Genomic DNA, 23,869 nt, shown 5'->3' with positions numbered 1-23,869 from the left:
CCCCCACTTAGGTGTCTGGAAACACGACTCCTACTAACTACCCTTCAGAACCTGCCACACAAAGTCCTCTTCCTGTCCTGGGTCCCACTCCATCCTAGTCCAAAAGGTACTTTCTCTACCGGGGCTTTCTTCAGCAAGGATGCTCTTTCCTGGATCCTCTTATTATTTAACTCATCCATGACCCAGTGCTTTCTCTTGAATGTGTTATTCAGGTACTGGGAAAGTATTCTCCCTGGGCATTCTAACCTTACAACTTAGGTGTGTGTGAGCTTCCTAACACCAGAACCTGTCTTTTATTTATCCTTCTAAGTTAGAGAGTCAGGAACCAGATTATCACATAACAGATCTTGAATAAATATCACTGGCTCACATTCCTGAAGATAGCATATACTTTAATCTCACGCTCTGGAAATTATCTGAATTTGCATCCTTGAATCATATAGATAATACGAGTGCTGACAAGTGCCTGTGCCTGTGCCTGTGCGTTACAGGTACCTTCACTCCGTGAGAGAACAGAGGGGATTAAAAAATGCCTGGGCAGCTCTTTCCACCTCCAGCAGCCATGGTGAGAGGAGATGATGCTGCGTCCGCCTACCTGCAACAGATGGTCCTGCAGAAGTGCTCCAGCTTCCTGATCAAAAGGAACAAGCAGACATACAGCACTGAACTCAATATCCCGAAGGCTCGCAACTCCTGCTACAACCGGTGAGTTCACCACAAGACTTTGGGCATGGAGCCGGTGGCTGACGGTAGAGGCTAGTGGTGGTCGTGAGGCCGAGATCCCACCAGTGAAAACCCCGCACCTCCTAGGACTGGACCACCATTAACAAGAATGTCTGGGGCAGCCTCTGCAGCATCAGGCACATGATCCTTAAGAACAAGCACTGCCCAGATCTGTGCACGGCTGCCATCCGCAAAGCCAGTGCCATCCTCTGCAGCCAGAAGCCCGAGAAGGTGAAGAGGAAGCTGGCCGCCCACCAAGAGCTCCTGAGCACCTGTGTCCCACCTCCAAAGCCATAAAGATATCAATCACCAAAAAAAGGGGGGGGGGGGGCTGGGCACTTGAAACAAAAAGCCCAGCTACTACTTTTATCTATATACTCTATTGAAAAAGTATCACTTGATTTCTGTGCTTTAATCTCCATTAAGTAGAAATCAGTGTTCCTAAAAATGTGAAAATGCAGGCTGTGTTTATTGTAGGCAGTGAAATCAGAACTTGTAACTTTTCATTATGGTATGTAATAGGTTTGAGTTTCCAAAGGCCTATCAAGGATGAATCACTTAAGATGAACCATCTTAGACTGACTCTGCATTTAACCACATTCATAACTGCAAGCAGACCTGTCAGAGTGGGTAGAATTTCACTCACAAGTACCTGAGACTGTGCCTAGCAAGACAATGAAAACAAGAAACCACTTTGTTGAGATAAGACACAAATATTGGATTTTTACCTTTTACAATTTTCTGTAGAAACTGGTTCTGAATCAGAAAGTTTCAAATTATTATTCAGATGAGATGTAATTCAGCAAATATGTTACAATTTGTGGCAATTTTTAATCTTCAAAGCCCAAGTCTCATACAAGCCCATGAAAAGCTGCCCAGTGACAGAGAAACAATGATCTCACATCTAGATGGAAAAACTGAGGCAAAAGACCCAAACTGTTTTTTTAAAAGGGAAATCTGTTGGAGCGCCTGGGTGGCTCAGTGGGTTGAACGTCACTTTGTAAATTTTTTTTTTAATGTTTATTTACTTTTGACAGAGAGAAACACAGAATATGAGCAGCAGAAGGGCAGAGACGGAGGGAGACACAGAATTCGAACCAGGCTCCAGGCTCTGAGCTGTCAGCACAGAGCCCGATGCGGGGCTTGAACTCACAAACTATGAGATCATGACGTGAGCAGAAGTCAGATGCTCAACCGACTGAGCCACCCAGACACCCCACATGTCTGACTCTTGATACCGGCTCAGATCATGATCTTGCAGTCCTGGGATCAAGTCTCATGTTGGGTTCTGCGTTGAGCATGGAGCCTGCTTAAGATTCTCTCTCTCCCTCTGCCCCTCCTCTGCACACACTCTCAAAATAAACTTAAAAAAGAAAAAAAAAATGTTTAAAGGGAATCTGTTGAAAAGGTATCAAAGTTGGGTACAATTTTAAGTCTTAGGGTGTCTAGAAAGACCTTTAATAGGCCCTGATTGAGCCCAAAACAAGTCAGACCTCAGACAGGTATGATAAAAATAAAAAAGGCGGTTCCCCAGTTAGCTTCTGTAAACTTAGCCAACAGCCACAACACAGAAAAAGAATTTTAAGAATTTAGCAGGCTGTTAAAAACTTTCGGCAATCATGTGTTTACAGAACAGCTAAACAAGTTGCTTATTCATGCCCTTTCTCATCTCCTCAACTGCACAAGGTACAACAGAAGCTAGATTTCTCTAGTGACCCAGAATCACCTCACCAGAGAGCAGGCCCTCTAGCCCAGTCTATAGTCCAACTTTCAAGTCTGAAGGGGGACAGGAATTGAAGAGGCTTAAGGGAAGACACTTGGCTGGCTCCATTCTGGGTATGTAACTACAAGGTGTTATTCTAAAACAAGTCTAGGTGAGAATGTTTGAATCCACGTGTGCCTATGTTTCCTAACCCTGGTACAGAGGTGTCTTTCTTTTCTGGGTCTAAAGTGCCTCATCAAAGCTCACTACTGGGTTTAGAAATTTCAAGACACATTTATATCAATATTTTTGCTATGTGGGGCACCTGGTGGCTCAGTCAGTTAAGCATCTGACTCTTGATTTTAGCTCAGGTCATGAACTCATGGTTTCTGAGTTCAAGCCCCGAATCGAGCTCTCTGCTCCCACTGCGGAACTTGCTTGGGATTCTCTCTCTCCTCGCTCTCTGCCCCTCCCCCTACTCTCTGTCTCTAAAAATAAATAAATAAACATTTAAAAAAATTTTGCTATGTAATAACATTGATTTACAATACTTAAGAGGGTAGTTTATCAAAACTGCAAAGAATAGCTTAAATGAAATTTTGAACAGGTGTTGAAGAGTTATGAATAGAAGCAGTGAAAAAGACATGATCCACAGCAACATATGAATCCATGTAAGGGGAGTGAAGACACGGCTCCCACCAAAGTTGTGTGGAGAAACATAAGCAACTACAAATATAAAGACAGTGCGCCTAGGTGGCTCAGTCGCTTGAGCGTCAGACTTTGGCTCGGGTCATGATCTCACAGTTCGTGAGTTTGAGCCCTGTCTCCGGCTGTGCGCTGATAGCTCAGAGCCTGAAGCCTGCTTTGGATCCTTGGTCTTCTCCTCTCTCTCTGCCCCTCCCTCGCTGGTGCTTGGTGTCTCTCTCTCTCTCTCAAAAACAAACATTAAAAAAAAATTTTAAGAAACAGTACAACTATCTAATAATTAAAGAAATGTAAATTAAATGGAATGAGATTTTACTTTTTGCTTATAAAATGGCAAAATGTTTGGAAAAAACCTAAAACTCACAGAGTCAAGGATATAGTGATGAGTCACTAAAATGACATGTTTAAATTGATAGATACATTCTTTCTGGAAATTAGCATAAACAGTTTTTAATTTTCTAATTTTTTAATTTTGAGAGAGAGCGAGCGAGAGCGAGCACACAAATAGGGGAGGGGAAGGGAGAAGGTGAGAGAGAATCCAAAGCAGGATCTCACTATAGTGAGAGACAGAATCCAAAGCCCCAATGTGGGGCTCAAATTCATGAACCTCCAGATCATGATCTGAGCTGAAATTAAGAGTTTGATGCTTAACCAACTGAGACATCCAGGCGCCTCAGCACAGTTTCTTAAATATTCATATTCCTTTTTTTTTTTATTTTTTTTTTTTAACATTTATTTTTGAGACAGATAGAGACAGAGCATGAGCAGGGGAGGGTCAGAGAGGGAGACTCAGAATCTGAAACAGGCTCCAGGCTCTGAGCTGTCAGCCCAGAGCTCGATGCAGGGCTCGAACTCACGGACCACGAGATCATGACCTGAGCCGAAGTTGGACGCCCAACCGACTGAGCCACCCAGGCGCCCCAAAATATTCATATTCTTTTTTTTTTTTTTTTTAATTTTTTTTTTTCAACGTTTATTTATTTTTGGGACAGAGAGAGACAGAGCATGAACGGGGGAGGGGCAGAGAGAGAGGGAGACACAGAATCGGAAACAGGCTCCAGGCTCCGAGCCATCAGCCCAGAGCCTGACGCGGGGCTCGAACCCACGGACTGTGAGATCGTGACCTGGCTGAAGTCGGACGCTTAACCGACTGCGCCACCCAGGCGCCCCTTCTTTGATACAGTAACCATACTTCTAAAATCTAACTTAAGGAACTGGGACATTTGGCTCAGTCAGTAAAGCATGTGACTCAATCTCGGGGTCTTGAGTTCATGCCCCATGTTGGGCATGGAGCCTGCTTAAAAACAAAAACGAGACAAAAATAAAAATAAAAGCTAACCTAAGGAACCGTCAGAGATGCAAACAAAAATTTACATACGATTCTCTTCACTCTGGTGTTCCAGTAAAAACTGGGAACAAATCTAAATGTCTAAAAGTAGGAGTGCCCGGTGGCCCAGTTGGTTAGGCTTCTGACTCTTGATTCAGCTCAGGTTATGATCTCATGGTTTGTGGGATTGAGCCCTGCATCGGGCTCTGTGCCCGTAGTGCAGATTCTCTGTCCCTCTCTCTCTGCATCTCCCCCACTCGCTCTGTTTGTCAAATAAACTTTGAAAAAAAATTTTTAAATGTCTAAAAGGAAATGGCTACAAAAATTATGGGATATTCATCTAATGAAGTTAGCATGAGCTTCCCAATTTAAAGAAAAATTTCTTTAATGTTTATTCATTTCTGAGAGAAAGAGAGACAGCGTGCACACGTGTACTCAAACGAGTGGGGGAGGGGCAAGGAGAAAGGGAGACACAGAATGTAAAGCAGACTCCAGGCTCTGAGCTGTCAGCACAGAGCCCTACATGGGGCTCGAACTCATGAAGCATGAGATCATGACCTGAGCTGAAGTTGGACACTTAACCAACTGAGTCACCCAGGGGCCCCATAGCCTCCCAATTAAAAAAAAAAAAAAAAAAAAGGTTTATTTTTGAGAAAGAGAGAGCACTTGCAGGGAGGGGCAGTGAGAGAGAGGGTGACACAGAATCCAAAGCAGGCTCCAGGCTCTAAGCTGGCAGCACACAGCCTGAGGCAGAGCTCCAACTCACAAACTGTGAGATCATAACCTGAGCTGAAGTCGGACACTTAACCGACTGAACCTCAGAAGCCCCCCAATTTTTTTTTTTTTCAACGTTTATTTATTTTTGGGACAGAGAGAGACAGAGCATGAACGGGGGAGGGGCAGAGAGAGAGGGAGACACAGAATCGGAAACAGGCTCCAGGCTCTGAGCCATCAGCCCAGAGCCTGACGCGGGGCTCGAACTCACGGACCGCGAGATCGTGACCTGGCTGAAGTCGGACGCTTAACCGACTGCGCCACCCAGGCGCCCCTTCTTTGATACAGTAACCATACTTCTAAAATCTAACTTAAGGAACTGGGACATTTGGCTCAGTCAGTAAAGCATGTGACTCAATCTCGGGGTCTTGAGTTCATGCCCCATGTTGGGCATGGAGCCTGCTTAAAAACAAAAACGAGACAAAAATAAAAATAAAAGCTAACCTAAGGAACCGTCAGAGATGCAAACAAAAATTTACATACGATTCTCTTCACTCTGGTGTTCCAGTAAAAACTGGGAACAAATCTAAATGTCTAAAAGTAGGAGTGCCCGGTGGCCCAGTTGGTTAGGCTTCTGACTCTTGATTCAGCTCAGGTTATGATCTCATGGTTTGTGGGATTGAGCCCTGCATCGGGCTCTGTGCCCGTAGTGCAGATTCTCTGTCCCTCTCTCTCTGCATCTCCCCCACTCGCTCTGTTTGTCAAATAAACTTTGAAAAAAAATTTTTAAATGTCTAAAAGGAAATGGCTACAAAAATTATGGGATATTCATCTAATGAAGTTAGCATGAGCTTCCCAATTTAAAGAAAAATTTCTTTAATGTTTATTCATTTCTGAGAGAAAGAGAGACAGCGTGCACACGTGTACTCAAACGAGTGGGGGAGGGGCAAGGAGAAAGGGAGACACAGAATGTAAAGCAGACTCCAGGCTCTGAGCTGTCAGCACAGAGCCCTACATGGGGCTCGAACTCATGAAGCATGAGATCATGACCTGAGCTGAAGTTGGACACTTAACCAACTGAGTCACCCAGGGGCCCCATAGCCTCCCAATTAAAAAAAAAAAAAAAAAAAAAGGTTTATTTTTGAGAAAGAGAGAGCACTTGCAGGGAGGGGCAGTGAGAGAGAGGGTGACACAGAATCCAAAGCAGGCTCCAGGCTCTAAGCTGGCAGCACACAGCCTGAGGCAGAGCTCCAACTCACAAACTGTGAGATCATAACCTGAGCTGAAGTCGGACACTTAACCGACTGAACCTCAGAAGCCCCCCAATTTTTTTTTTTTTTCAACGTTTATTTATTTTTGGGACAGAGAGAGACAGAGCATGAACGGGGGAGGGGCAGAGAGAGAGGGAGACACAGAATCGGAAACAGGCTCCAGGCTCCGAGCCATCAGCCCAGAGCCTGACGCGGGGCTCGAACTCACGGACCGCGAGATCGTGACCTGGCTGAAGTCGGACGCTTAACCGACTGCGCCACCCAGGCGCCCCAGAAGCCCCCCAATTTTTAAAAAATGTTTATTTTTATATTTATTTTTCAGAGAGAGAGAGCAGGGGAGGGGCAGAGAAGCGGGGGGGGGGGGGGACAGAGAATCCGAAATGGGCTCCATGCTGACAGCAGAGAGCCCAATGCAGGGTTTGAACCCGCAAACCACGAGATCATGACCTGAGCCACAGTCGGATGCTTAACCGACTGAGCCACCCAGTCATCCCTGTGACCAGTCTTTTTTTTAAAAACAATGAATTAGGGGCACCTGGGTGGCTCAGTCGGTTATGTGTCTGAGTTCGACTCAGGTCATGATCTCACGGTTTGTAGGTTCAAGCCCTGCATCGGGCTCTGTGCTGACAGCTCAGAGCCTGGAGCCTGCTTCACATTCTGTGTGTCTCCCCACCCCTCCCACCTTGTGCACACTGTCTCTCTCAAAAATAAACATTAACAAAAAAATTTTTTTTAATTAAAAAATTCACAGTCAAAAATGCTTATTGTTTCATGATTCTCGTTTCAATTATCTCAATTATATGTGTGTATTTATTGGGAGTGCAATCCCTATTGTGAACATAGACAAAAATGTTTGAAAAACATGGCACTATGCCATAGCTGCCTCTCATGTCAGTATTTACTGACCACCTATCATATCCCTCTTCTTACACTATTATATACAACAAAAACATATAATTCTAAGCCACGGTTTTGCTTAAGTGTGAATGTAATTATTGATTTTCCTATGGATTTGGGGAATTGCCTGTCCCAGATCAGCACTGCACTAGAACTCTAGTATACGTTGGCTAGCCTAACACTTAGCAATCATTTCTTAGTGAAAAATCCTTTCAAGGTGAACTATAAAGCCAGCAACTATAACCAAGATAAGAATGCGCTGGGCATAAAGGCAAGAAAGACTTTATGTTCAACTTGTCAGATTTTTTTTTTTTCAGGGAAAAGTTGTATGAATTTACACTGAGGAAACTATATCCAAGAGTAATACAAGTAATGATTAAATAACATTCTCTCTCATTCTCAAACAATCCTGGCACAGAAAACTCTGTCCCTCCCATCCTAATGCTGTTCCCTGAATGTTAGAAGTAAACTCAAACTCTGAACCTACTTCAACTCATACCTTTTCAAAGTCAGCTTCCATCTGGATACTGCCATGACAGCATTTGGAAGCTGGGCATCATAGACTCCACCCAGGTCTCTGACAGGAAATACCCCTCTGCTTTCTCAGGTGTTTTAAATTTGGGCAGGGGTGGGGGGTGGGAAGCCGGACTCCTACCTTTCAATGCCACGCATCTACTATATCCACTATATATTCATTTCGTCTGCTACTTTGTTAGAACTTGTTCTCTGTACACAATACCTTGAGTTTATGTGCCTTACACATCTAGTGAAGTTTCAGAAAGGCTAACAGATTCAGTGCCGACAGGGAACAAAGTTTTACTTATAGTTAACATATTGCCATCCAGGGTTAGTTTGACAATAGGCAGATTTTAAGGTAAGAGGAGAAACGAAGCATAATTGCTATCTTAATACATTCTGTTCATTTAGGCCCTCCCTTCTTCTCTGCTAGTGGGAGTAGAGGACAGGAGTAGAGGACCATGAGGAATCCTGATGTGTAACAATTTTGGGTGAGGGCTTCTGTAGCCTTAGTAAAAATCGAAAGATCTTACCTTGCTGTTTCATTGAGATTCACTATAACCTGAAGCTTTCTGGCTCACACTCCACGTACCCAAGAAATTACCAGGTTTCTGAAGCTAAAGGGTCTATGAAAGTAGTAGAGACTGCTAAGTCTCGAAAGCACCCAGGAACTGAAAGCCTACTGAACAGGAGCACCTCCTCCTTCTACATCCTACAAACCACTGCAACTAGCTAATGATGTGGCATACTGGTTCAATCCACAGGAAGATGAGAGAATAGAGACAGGAAGCCTGGGTGGCTCAGTCGGTTATGTGTCTGAGTTCGACTCAGGTCATGATCTCACGGTTCGTGGGTTCGAGCCCCACATTGGGCTCTGTGCTGACAGCTCAGAGCCTGGGGCCTGCTTCAGATTCTGTGTCTCCCTCTCTCTCTGCCCCTCCCTGGCTTGCGCTGGCTCTCTCTCTCTCTCTCAAATAAATAAGCATTAAAAAAAAAATAAAAGAGAGAGAACAGAGAGTTCCTGCTGGAAGAGTATTTTACAGCGAAACGCCCACTGAAATAAAATTCTGAACTTAGGTTTAAGAGGCTTCCTTATTCCAGGAACTGCCTTGTAAAACAAAATAAAAACAAAGTAGTCCTTTAAACATCTCAAAGATTCAAAGTACACAACTCATACACTGATCAGCAGAATTCTTTTGCTCCTTTCTGTAGCTGTGAAAAATTCCATAATCACTCAGCACTGTTTTTGTTTGTTTGTTTTTTTAATCAGTGTGTGGCTGGTTCTAACTGGTCAAATGTGTGTCTTATACCATATTAAGCCCCACCCAAACAAAGCAATTTAACTCAAGATTACTTTAGCATTGAATAAATCAGATAAAAAATTATAGATGTTTTATCCTACAGATGTCCAAATGATGTGCTTTCCTTTATCTCAAAGATACCTCAAAGAAATATGACTAACACTACCCAAATTAACATCTATGACAGGAGCAGAAAACAAAAGTACCCAACTCTTCTATTCCTGGTACACTGCTTCCTTCACTCAGTGTACCCATTCACTCTCCTAATTTCTCCTCTGTAAATTCTCTCCATGGCCTCCCTCACCAACTGAATGTCCTCACCAACCTTCACCCTTTTCCCTCTGTTAAATCACTTTAACTAGATTGGAAATAGAAGGTACCCAAACAGAGTAAGGATGGCAGCCATAAAGTGGTGGGGGGCCCACTATGGTGTGAGAGCATCCCCAGAGGGATGCAGTGACTACTCCACCATCTAACAGCAATGAGCCCCAATACGGTCAAATCAGATCCTGATTTCTAGATACCTGGTTTCCAAATCTCTCTACTAACAGGAACAGAGGCTCTTTGGAGAAATGGCTGAGGCACAGAAATGACTCTGGAAGATCTCATTGTGCAGGAAAGGAAGGAAGTGCTCAAAGACTAACGGTGACATGTCACAGAACACAGAAGCTTTAGGATATTCAACTGGTGAGGGAAACCTCTGAAAGAGAAGTTTACACAGTAGAAACCAAAAAGAACAACGAATAGGTACATGAGTGAAGGAAGAACAACGAATAGGTACATGAGTGAAGGAAGGAATAGCAATAGAAGAATTATGAACTCTTGTTTTCTACCACTGTTCATAAGATGTTAGTTTGGGGACTATCAGCCAATCTTTTGAAATAAAAGGACAGTGGGGCACCTGGGTGGCTCAGTCAGTTAAGTGTCTGACTTCGGCCCAGGTCATGATCCCGCGCTTCGTGGGTTTGAGTCCCACGTCGGGCCCTGTGCTGACAGGCTCAGAGCCTGGAGCCTGTTTTGGATTCTGTGTCTCCTTCTCTTTCTGCCCCTCACCCCACTCTGTTTCTCTATCTCCCAAAAATAAACATTAAAAAAAATTATTTATGAAATAAAAGGACAGCAAATCATTTGATAATCTTTAGGATTAAACATATAATATTTTCCTGATATACTGACAAATTCTGGGATAATTTGAACATCAAACAAATAATGATAAAAGATTATATTCTATTGAATAAAATAGAAAATCCATAATGTATCAAGAAGTTGAATATTCTTTTTTTCTTTTCAAAAGTTTTTAATGTTTATTTATTTTTGAGAGGGAGACAGAGCATGAACGGGGGAGGGTCAGAGAGAGAGGAAGACACAGAATCCAAAGCAGGCTCCCCCGACGCAGGGCTCGAACTCACAGAGCATGAGATCATGACCTGAGCCAAAGTCAGAAGCTCAACCGACTGAGCCACCCAGGTGCCCCTGAATAACTATTCTTATAACCTGAAAACTAATGTAACATTGTACATCAACTATACTCAAATTACCCTTGGTGGCTCAGTTGGTTGAGTGGCAGACTTTGGCTCAGGTCATGATTTCACCATTTGTGAGTTCAAGTCCCATATTGGGCTTTGTGCTGACAGCTCAGACAGAGCCTGGAGCCTGCTTCGGATTCTGTGTCTCCCTCTCTCTCTGCCCCTCCCCGGCTCATGATCGATTGATCTCTCTCTCTCTCTCTCTCTCTCTCTCTCTCTCTCTCTCTCTCTCCCTCCCTCCCTCCCTCCCTCCCTCTCTCAAAAATAAATAAAACATTTTTTAAAAAGTTAAAAAAAAAAAAGAGGGGTGCCTGGGTGGCGCAGTTGGTTGAGCGTCCAACTTCAGCCAGGTCGCGATCTCGCGGTCCGTGAGTTCGAGCCCCGCGTCAGGCTCTGGGCTGATGGCTCGGAGCCTGGAGCCTGTTTCCGATTCTGTGTCTCCCCTTCTCTCTGCCCCTCCCTGTTCATGCTCTGTCTCTCTCTGTCCCAAAATAAATAAAAAACATTGAAAAAAAAGAAAAAAAAAAAAGAAAATCACGAGTCCATACTAATGTAAATATATAAAGTAATAAATTGAAAGGGTGGAGAGAAACAGGATACTTGCAGTTTCAAAGTATCTCCTTGCAAAATACTTACTAATTACAAAGGGAAAAAGAGTAACTTTACACTAGAAATGCCTAGCAGGCACCACCTTAATCAAGTGATTGAACATTACCAGTAATAGGACACATAAAAATTCTGCACTTCTTGAAATTATGCAATGAAATTATGCATTACTCGTAATATTCCTGCTGAAGATATATAACCTAAATTAAACATGAGGAAACACCAGGCAACCCTAAATTTAGGGACTTTCTACAAATTAACTGTCAGAAGTATTAAAGTCATGAAAGTCAAAGGCCTGAAGAACTGTTCCAGACTGAAGGAGACCAAGAATATACAACAAATAAATGCAATGTGTGGCTGGCCTCAGTTAGTAGAGCAGGTGACTCTTGATTTCAGGGTTACGAATTCGAGCTCCAAGTTGGGAGCAGAGTTTACTTAAAAAGTAAAATAAATTTAAAAATGCAATGTGTGGGGCGCCTAGGTGGCTCAGTTGATTGAGCGTCTGACCTTGGCTCAGGTCATGACCTCACGATTTGTGAGCTCAAGTCCCACATGGGGCTCACTGATGTCAGCACAGAGCCTGCTTCAGATCCTCCGTCCCCCTCTCTCTCTGCTCCTCCCCCATTCATGCTCTCTCTCAAAAATAAACATTAAAAAAAAAATGCAACATGTGATTCTGAACTGGATCCTTACTGAAATGAAACACATTACTCATACAAACAACAACATCTGGGTGGCTTGATGGCTCAGTTAGTGAAGCAACCAACTTTTTTTTTTTGATGTTTTATTTATTTTTGAGAGAGACTGAGCATGAGTGGGGGAGGGGCAGAGAGCAAGAGACAGAATCTGAAGCAGTCTCCAGACCCTGAGCTGTCAGCACAGAGCCCGACATGGGGCTTGAACTCATGAGCTGTGAGATCATGACCTGAGCTGAAGTTGGATGCTCAACCGACTGAGCCACCCAGATGCCCCCAATCAACTCTTGCATCATGATCTCGCAGTTGGTGGATTCCAGCCTTTGGTCTGGTTCTACAAGGACCACGTGGAGCCTGCTTGGGATATTCTCTCTCTCTCTCTCTCTCTCTCTCCCCTCCCCCCCCCTGTCTCTGCCCCTCCCCTGCTCATGCACACATCACCACAAACTCTCTCTCTTGCTCAAAAACAAACTTTAAGACAAAACAAAACGGGGCACCTGGGTGGCTCAGTCGGTTAAGCGGCCGACTTCAGCTCAGGTCATGATCTCGCGGTCCATGAGTTTGAGCCCCGTGTCGGGCTCTGTGCTGACAGCTCAGAGCCTGGAGCCTGTTTCAGATTCTGTGTCTCCCTCTCTCTGACCCTCCCCCGTTCATGCTGTCTCTCTCTGTCTCAAAAATAAACGTTAAAAAACAAAACAAAAAAAAAACAACAACAAATAGCAACATCTGAGAGGGGTCTGAGAATGACAATAATGTATCAATGTTACTGATTTTGATGGTTTTATTGTGGTAATGCTGGATGGAGAGTGTCCTTGTTTGTTGTTGAGATAAAGACTAAAGTATTCTGATATGATGAAGCAATCAGGTCAAATGATCCAAGGAAGAAAAATATTCTTTGTACTATCAACTTTTCTGTAAATCTAAGATCGTTTCTACACATTTTATTTTAAAAACAAAACAAAAAATATGGGGTGCCTGGGTGGCTCAGGCAGTTAAGCGTCCAAATCTTGATCTCAGTTCAGGTCACGATCTCAGGGTTGTGAGTTCAGTCCCTGCGTTTGGCTCCATGCAAGGCACAGAGGAGCTTACTTGAAAGAAAACCAAACCAAACCAAACCAAAACAAAACAAAACAAAAAACAGGGGCGCCTGGGGGGCTCAGTCGGTTGGTTAAGCGTGCGACTTTGGCTCAAGTCATGATTGGTTCACGGGTTCAAGCCCCGCATTAGGTTCTGTGCTGACAGCTCAGAGCCTGGAGCCTGTCTCACATCCTGTGTCTCCCTTGTTCTCTGCCCCACCCCCCTTCACGCTCTATCTTTTCTCTCTCAAAAATAAATAAAACATTAAAAAAAAAATTTTGTAAGAAAAAAATCAACAAAACAGCGGTGCCTAGGTGGCTTAGTTAAGTGTCCAACTCTTGATTTCGGCTCAGGTCATGTGTGGAGCCTGATGCAGGGCTCGATCTCTCCCTTTCTCTCTGCCCCTCTCTTGCTTGTTCTCTCTCTCTCAAAACAAATGAAGTTTGCAATAAAATAAAATAAACAAAAAAGATAGTGTTGAAGTCTAGAAAGGGGGTGGGGGCTGGAGATCATAAAGAAGAGTTGGGAGAAAGTGGTCTCTTGTAACTATTATCATTTCATCTTAACGCAGGTAACTTAGCTCTACACTGGTGAGTGCTGACATTTGGGGTTCTTGCCATCTGGAATAGGTTTCCTGCATCTTTCTGCCTCATCAACTTCCAATTTCTTTTCAACACTTACCTGAATAACATTTTCTCCAGTGCCTATATTTCAAATTATCCCCCAACCTCCACTCTGTTCTGGCAATGCTTCCACTGTGTGGCATTCAATGCAACCCTCTTAACCTAAAGATGGTGAATTTCAGGGGCGCCTGGGTGGCTCAGTCAATTAAGCATCCGACTTCAGCTCAGGTCATGATCTCGCAGCTTGTGGGTTTGAGCCCTGCCTCAGGCTCTGTGCCAAAAGCTCAGAGCCTGGATCCTGCTTCTGATCCTGTGTCTCCCTCTCTCTCTGCCCCTCCCCAGCCCCTAGTGCTCTCAGTCTCCCAAAAATAAATAAAATGTAAAAAACAAACAAAAAAGGAGAATTTCACTTCTGGAAAGGTTCCAAAAGAAATGTCTATCCTGAACAAGGTGCTATTAATAACCCTCCGTTTTCAGGCCTGACATTCACTAACATTTCCACCAAGTTCAAGTTCATGTTTCAGTAAGAGTTTTGCAAGCAAGCCCTTTCTTTCTAAGCACACATCCTGAACCTCATCAATACTGCCTGCAAAACCTCTATGCTCTAAGGGAAATCCTTGTTATACCTTCCAGAGTATAACAGAGTTATGACATTCTTTCCTCCGACCATACAAAAAGTTTCAAATGACATCATAAACTTTATCTCCAGACTTCCTGAAAACTACCCACTACAACCAGCTTCTCCACTTTCACACCAACAGCAGCTGGCAGGCAGTCTTGGGTTATTCTACAGCAAAGGTTTTCGGTAACAATCAATGAAGAGCTTTGAAGTAGTGCAAGGATGATGTTTATCACTCACCCTTTCCTCTTCTTTCCTTTTTAGTGTGATCAGGGAAGCTTTGGAGGAGAAACAACTGTATTACAGCTCTTCTCCAAGGAGCCATGAACTTTCTTCCCTTATTTCACACAAACACTAAGAAAAACAGATTCTTAAAATGCATTGCCACACTCCTTGGCCACTTATTCTCAACAAAACTTTTTTGCAGCCACATCCATAAAGTATCTAAGGAGACTGACGAGCCCTTGCGAAGAGAGCCTAGTAACAAAGACACTAAGGTGAGCAAGGACATCTGAAATGAAAAAAAACAGTACGTCACCTGAAGATCTAGGAATAGCCCCAGCTTGGAACTGACTTTAGTCTTTCGCATGTCAAGAAGATCAGCTTTTACTTATAAGACCATTTACTTTCAGGGTTACCATCAAACAACATTGAAGGGAAAGTCTGAAGGAAAATAGCAAAGGGAGTTTGTCATCTTCAGATAAAGACAAACTATTCCTTTTATCCCTTTTTTTACCTAGCAAGGATGTTTCCAAAGATATTATGTATGCAACTTCCTATTAAAATAACAACTACAGGGGTGCCTGGGTGGCTCAGTCGGTTGAGCATCCGACTTCGGCTCGGGTCATGATCTCGCGGTCCGTGAGTTCGAGCCCCACGTCGAGCTCTGTGCTGACAGCTCGGAGCCTGCAGCCTGTTTCAGATTCTGTGTCTCCCTCTCTCTGACCCTCCCCCGTTCATGCTCTGTCTCTCTCTGTCTCAAAAATAAATAAACGTTAAAAAAAATTTTTTTTAATAAATAAAAATAAAATAACAACTACAATAAAAAAAATATTTTAGAGAGGCATCTTTGAGCTCTCCAGGTAGATACCATGAGCAAAGCTCACCCTTCCAAGTTAAAAAATTTATGGACAAGAAATTATCATCAAAATTAAATGGTGGCAGACATGTCCAAGGAATATTGTAAGAGTTCGTTTTATGAATCTTGTGATGAATGAATGTGTGGAGATGGCAAATAATGAGCAACAGAATAATATTGGAAGGTGGTAATATGAGGAAATAGTACCATCATGTTAGAAGCCTTGGAACGAGTATAAACAATGGGAGTGTTCACCGGAAGAAACCAACTGCTTCTACATGTCCCCTCTCCATAGCACCTGTTTTACTATAATATAAAAATAAGATCATGTGCATTTTCAGACTGAACTATTTTGTTGAATAAACCTTTGTAATAGCCCAAATTTTTTTTTTAAAAACATACTAAAGGGGCGCCTGGGTGGCGCAGTCGGTTAAGCGTCCGACTTCAGCCAGGTCACGATCTCGCGGTCCGTGAGTTCGAGCCCCGCGTCAGGCTCTGGGCTGATGGCTCGGAGCCTGGAGCCTGTTTCCGATTCTGTGTCTCCCTCTCTCTCTGCCCCTCCCCTGTTCATGCTCTGTCTCTCTCTGTCCCAAAAATAAATAAACGTTGAAAAAAAAAAATTAAAAAAAAAAATACTAAAATTCCTATAGCACTAACGAAATGTATCCTGTGTCTTTAAAAGTGCCCCAAACAAAAGTTTACTTCTGCATTTCGAAGAGAATTTCATAGGCAAGCAGAAGACTAAACTTCACCTTGCCAATTACTATAATCTTACAATAAGCACAAATTGCTGTGAATGACATTTAGTTCCATCTCACTCTATTCTCTTATGATAAGGAGCAATGAACTCAAGGGTCTGATCTCAGAATATAAAAAGCCATTAAGGCTGCTCCTGATAGCTTCTTTTAAAATATGATCCTACACAGCTCTTCAAAAGAAGGACAATATGTTTTAATTGTGAGATGAATTTTTACAATGCTTTGATCTCCTGTCTAAAAGAGGTCTGTAAAACGAAATAACTACAGTGGAGGAAGGGAGTAAAATGTGTCATTCTGGTTATTAAAATCCATCAAGTTCATACTTCAGCCTTGGGATAACTGCAGCCAAAAAACTGACTTGCAAGTAATTATCACCACTATCTGCAATAAAAGTTAATTGGACATAATTGAACTAACGCCCTAATCGGAGGGAAGCTGCAACTGGCAAACAGCCCACTCCTCCTGCTTCTTCAATCTGCAAATGAAACTGCTAATGATAATTTGTGGACAAACAAGAAATTGCTCTCATGGTTTCCCCAGTGCAAATCACTCAGCAATTCCAGCTAATGCCCAGCATGTTGAGCCAGGAGAAAAATCATTAACCAGTGCTTCCTTTGATAAAGATGAATTTTAACAATAACCAAGTCCATTAAGGCTGAGGGTTGCTGAGAATTGTTAAATTTCCCCTAAACACCCTAAGTAAGGCACTGTGGCCTGATCTCTATACACTGTATTATGCACTAGATGTGCCCTGTGCCACTACCATGTAGTACTAAGAAGAGACATTATACAAGGCCAGAAGCTACTATTACACTAATAATTTATCTTCTTCTAAGAGAATCCTGGGTAATCTCATTTTTTATACAGGCAAATGGCATTGTTGATCTGCTTCAACAGCAAAGATTAAATTACTTCTGAATGGATTTTGGAGTTGATAGATCCCTGCTGCCTGACTCATCTGCCTTCAATTCTGGATAAGAGCTGCATCCTTTCCCCTGGAGTTTAGTACCACTCTCTGCTTTTCAACTGTGTCTACAGCCTAAGGGACTAACACTCCCCTAAGGTTATTGTGGAATCTTAGGAAGCCATTCTGTTTTACAGAATGGGAAAATTGTAGTCTTTATATCAACAGTGACTTATAACGTGGGATGACACTGCTAAGGTGACAGAAAGGAAAAGAGAGGCGCCTAGGTGGCTCAGTCAGTTAAGCGTCTGACCCTTGATATCAGCTCAGATCATGATCTCGTGGTTTGTGAGACTGAGCCCCATGTGGGCTCTGTGCTGACAGCTTGGAATTCTTTCTTTCCCTCCCTCACTCTCTCTCTCTGCCCCTCCCCCCCTCAAAAAAAAAAAAACCTTAAAAAAAAAGTAAAAGAGAAAAGCAGGTGCACAATGCTCACTTCTGCTTACTTTTTCTCTGCCTCTTTTTTTATTTTTAAGTAATCTCTACACCCAACATGAACTTCAACTCACAGCCCTGAGATCAAGAGTTGCATACTCTACCAACTGAGCCAGCCAGGTGCCACCTCTCTGCTTATTTTTCTTATTTTATTTGGGCTCTATTCTGGCAAGGAGGTGGCTAGAAATTAACGCGTTCAGAATCTTTCCCAAAGCAGTAGCTCATTTGGTACATTTTTTGTTAAAAGTTATTGGGGGGGGGAGGGGGTTGAAAAAAAAGTTATTTTAGAATGTTTCAGTTCACTCCTGCAGTCATTAAAATACACTTTCTGATGGAAATAGAGGAAAGCCTAGAAATAGCTCAGCCAAGATGTAAAAAAACAGAGGATCTAGAAACTGTAATATGGCTAAGTAAAGGGAAAAAGAGCTTAACCTGAAAAAGAGAACACTTAGTAGGAACATCCTTCATTCATTTGCTCTCTGAGCATCTGTGATGCACTAGGCACTGTGACAGTACTATTTTTTGGAAACAAAAATGAGAAATGTGATTAGTGTAGTGAATGTTTCACAGTATATATAAATATCAAATTATGTTGTATACCTTAAACTAATACAATGCTGTGTGTCAATTATATTTTGAAAAGAAAAAAAAAGTGGATAAAGTTGTTTGAAAACCAAAATAATGAAACAAATACTTCCAAGGAACAGTGAGAAAGAAGGGAGAACAATAATATGGGTCACTGAAAGCCGAGCAAGAATTTACCAGATTGAGAAGGGTAAGCCACTCTAGGCAGAGAAAACTAGCATAATGAAAGGCATGCACCACTATGCTAGAAAACTACCATAACTAGGGGCTCCTGGGTGACTCAGCAGGTTAAGCATCCAATTCTTGATCTCAGCTCAGGTCCTTATCTCAGGGTCATGAGTTCAAGCCCCACATTGGGCTTCATGCCGGGTGTGAAGCCTACTTATAAAGAAAAGTAGCCTAACTAAATGTATGTTTGGGAAACCACAAGTGGTATAGTATGAAGAGTTGGGTGCTGGATGTATGTGCCAAACCTGGAGACTGAGCCTGATGTGCCAAATTATGAAAAGCCTTACATTTCATACTAGAGGGACAAAACAACAGATTAAGAATAAAGCTGGGTTGGAGTCCCATGTTTCAAGGAGAGTAACATGATCAGATGTCTGTTTAAAAAAAATTTTTTTAATGTGTATTTATTTTTTGAGAGAGAGAGACGGAGACACAGAATCCGAAGCAGCTCCAGGCTCTGAGCTGTCAGCACAGAACCTGATGTGGGGCTCGACCTCACAGACCATGAGATCATGACCTGAGCCAAAATCAGATGCTCAACCAACTGAGCCACCCAGGTGCCCCTCAGATGTCTATTTTAAATAAATATGCTGAAAATGTGAAAGACAAACAAGAAATGGCAGAAATCAGTTAAGTGGCTATAGTGATTTCAAGGCAAGAGATGATGATCTTAAGCAAGGGTGCCGTAAGAGAGCCATCATACAAAGGAGGGAGTAGATTTCTTTCTTTCCTTCCTTTCCTTCCCTTCCTTCCCTTCCTTCCCTTCCTTCCCTTCCTTCCCTTTCTTTCTTTCTTTCTTTCTTTCTTTCTTTCTTTCTTTCTTTCTTTCTTTCTGGTTTTTTAAATTTTAGGTAATCTCTACACCCAACGTGGGGTGCAAACTCACAAACCCAAGATCAAGAGTCACATGCTCCACCAACTCAGTCAGCCAGGTGCCCCTAGTAGATTTATATCTGAGCTCAAACACAGGTTAATAAAGGCTGAAGACAGGCAATTTTAGACTAACATAAACAACAATTTGAGCTTATTCAATAGTGGGCATACTAATAGAAATGCTGAAGCAAAAGGAATGACTATTCCTTAAGAATGATGGAAAATAATTTATTTTCAGTAACTAAGAATTTGGAATAGATGACCATTAAACCAACTTCCAGATTCCAAGATTCTAAATCACTTACAAAGGTGATTATTTTACAAAGTCATTATGACTGCTTATTTTGTAGAAAGGTCTGTCATTTTCTAAGTGCTTTCACATGAATTCTCTCACTTGCTATTCCCAAATACCCTATGAGATAGTTTGCACAGGGATCCTCAGTCCATTTTTCAGAGATAAAGTAGGAAAAGCTCATAAGTGCCTAGACTACAACCCCTAGCTCTGTGCTCTTTCCATTCTCATCACTGCCTCCAACAGTGTCACTGCTGAAAATCAATTCTGACAAATCATCCCTCTTTGGTCACTTGTTCCAGGGTCTATTTCAAAATCAGGAAATTCTGCATGTCTTATATTCATTGTCCAGAAGCTCCAGCCTATTCCTTTGTCCTCTTCTAGGTGAATAAGAGCTGGTCATCTATCTTATATAATGTTCCTTCATATTTGCATACTATAAAAAGTCTGTCACTTCCCTAATCCTGGCTAATTACCCCCAATTCCTTGAGGGTTTTTTTTTCATATATTCTTTCCCTCCTTAAACTCGTCAAGTAATGTGATCCCCAATTTTGTACTAGCTCCAGGAAGACAATAAACTCTTCCCATAGACTCCAATTCTAATCCCCAGAGGTATCTATTAAAAGTGCCTCTCCAAGTAATTCATACCAATATTTACTGAGAGCCTACAATGTAGCAAGACATTGTTCTAGGAGTGAGGGACTCAGCAAAGAAAAAAACAGACAAAAACTCATGCTTCCATTTTTACATGATATAGAGTGGGAGGGTCAGACAAATTTAATGAATAGGTTAGTTACTCTCAAAAGTTGATAAATGCTACGAAAAGGAAAATAAAGCAGAATAAGAAGATGCGGAGTATTGGATGAGAGATAGCCATTCTAAATAGCATAGAGTGGTCCTCACTGAGAAACTGTAGTTCTCTCCATGGTTTATCTGCTAGTTTCAGTGCAAGACAGCAATACAGCTTTTAATTACATAACAGAATTTTTTTAAGCAATTAAACTATAACCAATATAGTTTTCCCCTCTCTCATTTCAAATTTAACTCTTAGACACTTGCACTTTTTAAAAATGTTTTTACTTATTTTTGAGAGAGACAGAGCAAGCAGGCAAGGGGAAGAGATACAGGGGGACACAGAATCTGAAGCAGGCTCCAGGGTCTGAGCTGGCAGCACAGAGCCTGACACAGGGTTTGAACTTGTGAACCACGAGATCATGACCTGAGCTGAAGTTGGACGCTTAACCAACTGAGCCATCCAGGCACCCTGACACTTGCACTTTTAATAAAAAGCAATTCATCAACTTGTTTAGAAGAAAAAATCTTATTTCTGTGATGTAGAAATATTCTTCAAGCAATAATGCAACAAAATAATGCAAGTCTGCACAGACATGCATGAGTGCATGCGCACGCATGCGCGCACACGCGCACACACACACACACACACACACACACACACACACACACCTCTGACTTTGATTAAGGACTAGCATTTCCCTGGTTGAGCAATATTCTTTCTTAAGTAGCTGTGGAAAGCTCAGAGATGAGCAGATGTGGACAGACAGGCGGATGGAGGCAGTTGGTGGAAACAATTTCAAAGAATTACAGAATTGGTGTGCAGGCTTAAGTCGCATCAGCCTCTCACTTCAAAGTGCACTTGGAACAATCTCCCAAAAATGTACTATGAATGATAAGAATGATACATTTCATTTGAGACATTTGTTTAGCTTAGAGAAGAGGCAAAAATTAAAATACAGCTTCCTGAAAAAGCAACTTGTTCCAACTTAATTTTGCCATGGACCATGGAAACAAAGGACTTTTTTTTTCTTTTTAATTTTTTTTCAGTCTATTTATTTATTTTGGGGAAGGGTTAGAGAGAGGGGGGAGAGAGAGAGAGAGAGAGAGAGAGAGAGAGAGAGAGAGAATTCCAAGCAGGCTCTGCACTATCAGCAAGAGCCCGGCATGGGGCTCGATATCATAAACTGTGAGACCATGACCCAAGTGGAAACCAAGAAGCCTGGTGCTTAACCGACTGAGCCACCCGGGTACCCCCAAAGGAGTTTCCTTAAAAGGAAAGGTTCCTCTTGTCTCTCTGCGGAAATGTTCTAGCACACTATCACACTCCAATTGCACCATAACCTCACAGGGATTGAATGAAGCCTAAGTACTAAAATCCTTTGTAAAGCACTTTAGTGAATGCACAGTAACACTTGGCAGGACAGGTTAAAACCAAGATATGGGATTCTTCATTAATCGACTGGTCTTTCTGTTGAATGAAAAAGTTTCTGGGAGGATAAGATAAGCAAAAGGCAAACCAGAACCTTCACAGTTACAAAATTAATGTCTTCACAATAGTACAACCACTCCCAGCTGAACAGTTAGGTAATACATAAGGCCCATTCAGGAACCCAGGAAATGTGTCTTTTCCACTGATATACTGTGACCTGGGATGAGCTGCCTTTAACTTCTCATAGTCTTGATACCTCTTAACTTTCAAAATAGATTAAGTTTTATCCTTTACATAGTAAGTGATAAGTGGAATGCCAATGGAAGAAATGCTTTAGCTTTTGGAAGGAAAGAAGAAATTTAAGTTATGACTAATAACGCTTATGCTTCTCCTCTGAAGCAACAGGGATGATGTCTAAATCTTCAATTCTGCAAGTGGCATAAAATCTTATTTTCATTCAGATCAGCAACTGATCCTCAAAACCACTTTGCTGAGTGCAAAGAATTAGCAACTGGTCATGGAAACCTTGCTTTTTAAATCTGCTGTAATATTCAGTTGAGAGAGAGAGAGAGAGAACATTTTCCTACCAAATAGCACTTAAAGAAATCCTGAGCTTTGAAATTTATAATGTATAGTACTTCTTTAATCACAACCTAGTATCTGACTTCTAAATGGATTTCATTTTGGCCAACAGTTCTCATCATTAGAGTATATACACAGTGTTAAGAGGAGGGGTTTACTTTGATAACACTTCTTTGGCTTGTCCATCTGTGGCCTGACCACATATGATGAATGACTGGCAAATACCATGGGGCCAGAAGATGCCAAGAAAGAAGGCATGCTAGTATCAAAAGCTAGTTTATCTATGATCTACTTGGAAGATCTCAATTCTCCCTAGGACTCCGTGTAATTAGGTGACAAGGGCCAAAGTCTTAAAAAATAAACAGGGGGCTCCTGGATGGCTCCATTGGTTAGGCATCTGACTTTGGCACAGGTCATGATCTCACAGGTCATGAGTTCGAGCCCTGCATCAGGCTCTGCACTGCCAGCTCAGAGCCTGGAGGCTGCTTTGAATTCTGTGTTCCCCACTCTCTCTCTGCCCCTCCTCCCCCACACTCTCTCTCTTAAAAATAAATAAACATTAAAAAAAAATTAGGGGTGCCTGGGTGGCTCAGTTGGTTAAGCGTCCAATTTTGGCTCAGGTCATGATCTCACAGTTCCTAAGTTCGAGCCCCGCACAGGGCTCTGTGCTGACAGCTCAGAGTCTGGAGCCTGCTTTGGATTGTGTGTCTCCCTCTCTCTACACTCCACCCTGGCTTGTGCTCTGTCTCTCAAAAATAAATCAATATTTAAAAAAATAGAAAGAAAGAAAGAAAGAAAGAAAGAGAGAAAGAAAGAGAGAAAGAAAGAAAGAAAGAAAGAAAGAAAGAAAGAAAGAAAGAAAGAAACTAAGTTTAATCCAAGCTTGTATCTTACTGGTCTCTTGAACGACCAGAGAAAGAAAACAAATCTCTAATACTCAGTTTGTTCCGCTAGAAAATCCCAGTTACAAAGCAGAAGAAGTTACTAAAGCTATTGCTAGGAATATCTTTGGATTTTACCTGTCTGTACTTTGTCTGCTTGCCCTTCTGCATGAATAATCAAGAACTGACTGTGTTCTTTGGATCAGGAATGAATCCTTAACTACAGTTCTGCCCATGTGTTGGTAAAGACGCCTCTGCCCTTTTCAGCTAGGTTGAGATGTAACAACTCAGCCGATGACTGAATTTGATCTAATCAGCTCAATGCTCCCTCCCTCAGATCCATCAGCACCAAATATAATAAAACTTCAGTTTGGCCTTTCCTTTACGGTTCTATCTTTTTTTCCTCTACCACCTCATCCTGAACCTTCCTCCTTCTCTTGATTGATAGTGGCATCTTGGTCTTTGGATTCCCTTCATGACTAGAGAAATAAAAACAGTCTCTCACAGCAGAAACAGGAAAATTTGAAGTCATTTCAAATAAGGATCCTCAAAGGAGTTCTTAGAGAAAATAATTAAACATATTAGAAATACAGAGCACCTGGCTGGCTCAGTCAGTAGAGCATGTGATTCTTGATCTCAGGGTAGTAAGTTCAAGCCCCACCTTGGG

At 42.2% G+C, this 23,869-nt stretch overlaps 1 protein-coding gene and 2 pseudogenes across 1 annotated transcript in view; 2 read left to right on the top strand and 1 right to left on the bottom strand.

Moving 5' to 3' along the window:
- The window catches only part of FAM222B (family with sequence similarity 222 member B), a 79,480-nt gene that overhangs the window by 20,083 nt on the left and 35,528 nt on the right, over positions 1 to 23,869 (bottom strand). The window lies entirely within an intron of this gene.
- Positions 530 to 991, top strand: LOC124513131 (60S ribosomal protein L28-like; annotated as a pseudogene).
- LOC124513019 (small nuclear ribonucleoprotein G-like) lies at positions 15,394 to 15,618 on the top strand (annotated as a pseudogene).

This window comes from Lynx rufus, unplaced genomic scaffold, assembly GCF_022079265.1.
Source record: "Lynx rufus isolate CCGP_SWC_20201006 ecotype Redwood Valley unplaced genomic scaffold, mLynRuf1.p SCAF_18, whole genome shotgun sequence".
Lineage (NCBI taxonomy): Eukaryota > Metazoa > Chordata > Mammalia > Carnivora > Felidae > Lynx > Lynx rufus.
The sequence above is the reverse complement of the archived record's forward strand: the minus strand, read 5'-3'. Positions and strand labels throughout refer to the sequence as shown.